Source organism: Oncorhynchus keta, chromosome 19 (assembly GCF_023373465.1).
Source record: "Oncorhynchus keta strain PuntledgeMale-10-30-2019 chromosome 19, Oket_V2, whole genome shotgun sequence".
Classification (NCBI taxonomy): domain Eukaryota; kingdom Metazoa; phylum Chordata; class Actinopteri; order Salmoniformes; family Salmonidae; genus Oncorhynchus; species Oncorhynchus keta.
In genome coordinates this window covers 16,333,103-16,336,591 of record NC_068439.1, presented here as the reverse complement: position 1 = coordinate 16,336,591, position 3,489 = coordinate 16,333,103, and positions in this window count along the sequence as shown.

Below are 3,489 nucleotides of genomic sequence, written 5' to 3'. Positions count from 1 at the left end.
TTTGGTTTAACCCTCTCCCAAACCTTAACCCGTAACTTAACCATGTAGTTGTTTTTGGTTTAACCCTCTCCCAAACCATAACTCTAAACTTAACCATGTAGTTGTTTTTGGTTTAACCCTCTCCCAAACCTTAACCCTAAACTTAACCATGCAGTTGTTTTTGGTTTAACCCTCTCCCAAACCTTAACCCTTAACTTAACCATGCAGTTGTTTCTGGTTTAACCCTCTCCCAAACCATAACTCTAAACTTAACCATGCAGTTGTTTTTGGTTTAACCCTCTCCCAATCCTCTCTGACCATGCGTAATTCATGCCTAAACGTAACCATAGAAATGTGACTTTGTGTGTTGGTGTGTAGTCAAAACTCTCTTCACTTAAACCGCTTCCAAACCCCACTTATGACCCTAGCTGACGCAGCAGGTCAAGAACACTGGTGAAAATATGGAGAGATGGGGGTGCGGGGTGAGGAGAGAGACGGGGCGGCTCGGGGAGAAGGGAGGAGGGGAAGAGAGTTATGGGAAGAAGCGAGGGGGGCCCCCCTCTCTCTATGATAACACAGTCATCCGTCATGACAGTTGTCAAAACGATATGGATCAACGGCTTCCATTTCCCCCTCTCTGGTGTGTGTGTGTGACTGTGTGTATGTGTGTGCAACTGTGTATATGTGCATGTGTGTGTCATTTCTTGTTTGCACATCACTGAATCAAGACATTTACATATAACACCACTGTGGCACCAAGCTGTCTAAACCAGTATGTAAAATGGATTTACGATGAGGAAACCAACAAAAAAACATATTTTCCTTTTCCGTTTATCTCAATTGTCTATTCATAATGAAGCCACGTAAACAGATGACTGTAGAAACGCACCCTTGACAGTGTCTTGCTTCATCATTATTATTCAACAAGAGTTCTCTCCTATTTGTTTCACAGACCATGTTAAATTAGCTCCAACCAGATGGAGCCTGTCTCCCTGCCAAGCATGTTCATTCCGTTCGTTCCTTAGTTACTTCTCTGTGTGTTTGTGTGTGTGTGTGTGTGTGTGTGTGTGTGTGTGTGTGTGTGTGTTTGCACGCAGGTGTGTGTGTGTGTGTGTTTGCATGCAGGTGTTTGTGTGTGTGTTGCAATATATGAAGCTGACTTCATTCTTTGCTTTCTTATTGTCCAGCTGCTGTGTTGTAGTTTAATCTCTTTGCTCCACACATGTCCTGTCTGTCTTGCCAGAAACAAGGCCTTTTGGTGTGTGTGTGTGTGTGTGTGTGTGTGTGTGTGTGTGTGTGTGTGTGTGTGTGTGTGTGTGTGTGTGTGTGTGTGTGTGTGTGTGTGTGTGTGTGTGTGTGTGTGTGTGTGTGTGTGTGTGTGTGTATCCTGTCAGTAACAAGGACAGGCTTTTGGAGAGGGAGCAAAGTGGAGGGGCGGAGAGGCAGGGGGTTGGCAGGAGCATGTGGTGCTATCCACTGTGTGTGTGTGAGCAGTACCAGGCCAGGAGTTGACGGGATCTTTAGGGGAGGCATGAGGGTCCATGGGTCAGCCGGTTGAGCTCCAAACTCAATGGTCCTGTGTGTGTCCCTATATGTGTGTGTGTGTGTTCGTGTGTGTGTGTGTGTTCCAATCCCTATCGCTGGGTGATGTCATCACAGCTGCCGGGCGGCTGACAGACAGTTTCCGCACCGCAACATGAGGCCCTATGGTTCGCCTGTCAGCCTGATTGACAGGTGAATGAGACAACCAGGGCCTGCCATCCCTTCCCCTCGGGGACTGGGACTGAGTGACAGCCAGTGAGCAGCCAGAAAAAGCTTCTATGAACCTTAAAGTAATCTCTTTAACTCTCTTTTTCTCTCTCTCTTTAACTCTCTCTTTAACTCTCTCTTTAACTCTCTCTTTCTCTCTCTCTGCTTCACTCTCTCTTTAACTCTCTCTTTAACTCTCTCTTTCTCTCTCTCTGCTTCACTCTCTCTTTAACTCTCTCTGCTTCACTCTCTCTTTAACTCTCTCTTTCTCTCTCTCTGCTTCACTCTCTCTTTAACTCTCTCTGCTTCACTCTCTCTTTAACTCTCTCTTTCTCTCTCTCTGCTTCACTCTCTCTGCCTCACTCTCTCTTTCTCTCTCTCTGCTTCACTCTCTCTTTTCAAGCATATTTTTATTTTTCTTTCTCTCTCTTTTCAAGCATCTCTCACTTCTTTCTCTCCTGGACTTTTCTGTCCCTTTCTATAATTTCTTTCTCTGGCCTCTCTCTTTTCTTTTTCACTCCTCCTCCATCTTTCTCTCTCTTTCATTCAGTGTGTCTGTCACTACTTTGTCCTGTTCTGTGTCACTGTATCATAGAGCCCTGTGAGGCAGCTTGACTTGACCTCTTCTATGCCTTTTCGTTAAACTCGGACAAGTAGCGGGTAAACTTCATCAGGCTCGAGGACCCCAGCAAAACTTTTTTCTCACAGCTTTCATCCAGCCCTTATATTCAGCCTCCCAATGAGGTGTTTTACCATTTTCTTTTCAGGACAACCAGGGCTACAAGTACAACACAAAACTATTTGAAATTAACTGTTGCATTCATGACTTTTATTGGTTGGTGGGAGTGGTAGGATTTCTGACGCTGTGACACTCAAATATTATGGATTATTTACAATTCTGTTTCCGGGTTGTCCTCTCTCCATCTCTCCTCTCTCTCTCTCTCTCTCTCTCTCTCTCTCTCTCTCTCTCTCTCTCTCTCTCTCTCTCTCTCTCTCTCTCTCTCTCTCTCTTTTCTACACTCTGTCAATCTCTCTCTTCCAATCCTTTACACTGACAAACTGTCTCTCCATCTTTATCTTTGTCTGTCTATCCAACTCTGACTAGGTCTCATTTGTCCATCACTCTTTCAATCTGTCTTGGTCTCACTCTCTCAGCCACTCTACACTCTATATAAAAAAGTATGTGGACACCCCTTCAAATTGCTGGATTTGTCTATTTTAGCCATATCTGTTGCTGACAGGTGTATAAAATCAAGCACACAGCCACCCGATCTCCATAGCTAAACATTGGCAGTAGAATGGCCTTACTGAAGAGCTCAGTGATTTACAACGTGGTACCGTGATTGACTTCTCTTCATCTGTTGGTCGGGACAGGAGTTTGAGGAGTGTGTGTGTGTGTGTGTGTGTGTGTGTGTGTGTGTGTGTGTGTGTGTGTGTGTGTGTGAGGGAGGGAGTGTATGTCCTACGTGTGTGCATTTGTTTGGATGTGTGTGTGCATAATATGCACGCATAAGCCTACTGGAATGTGTGTGTATGTGTGAGTGCTCCTCAGTGGATTCATTTGTCTTGTTGAGGGATACTGTGATGTTTATCTCAGTGACATGGACAAATAATCTAAAGCAGGACCAATCTGAACGGGACAAATAGTACCCGGATTTTTATGGTACTGCTGGTGTGTTTGTTTAATTTTGGGCTTTCCTTTCAATCTGTCCGTGCTTGTGTAGCAACCAAATCTCACTTAAGGCCCCCAAAAGGCAAGAG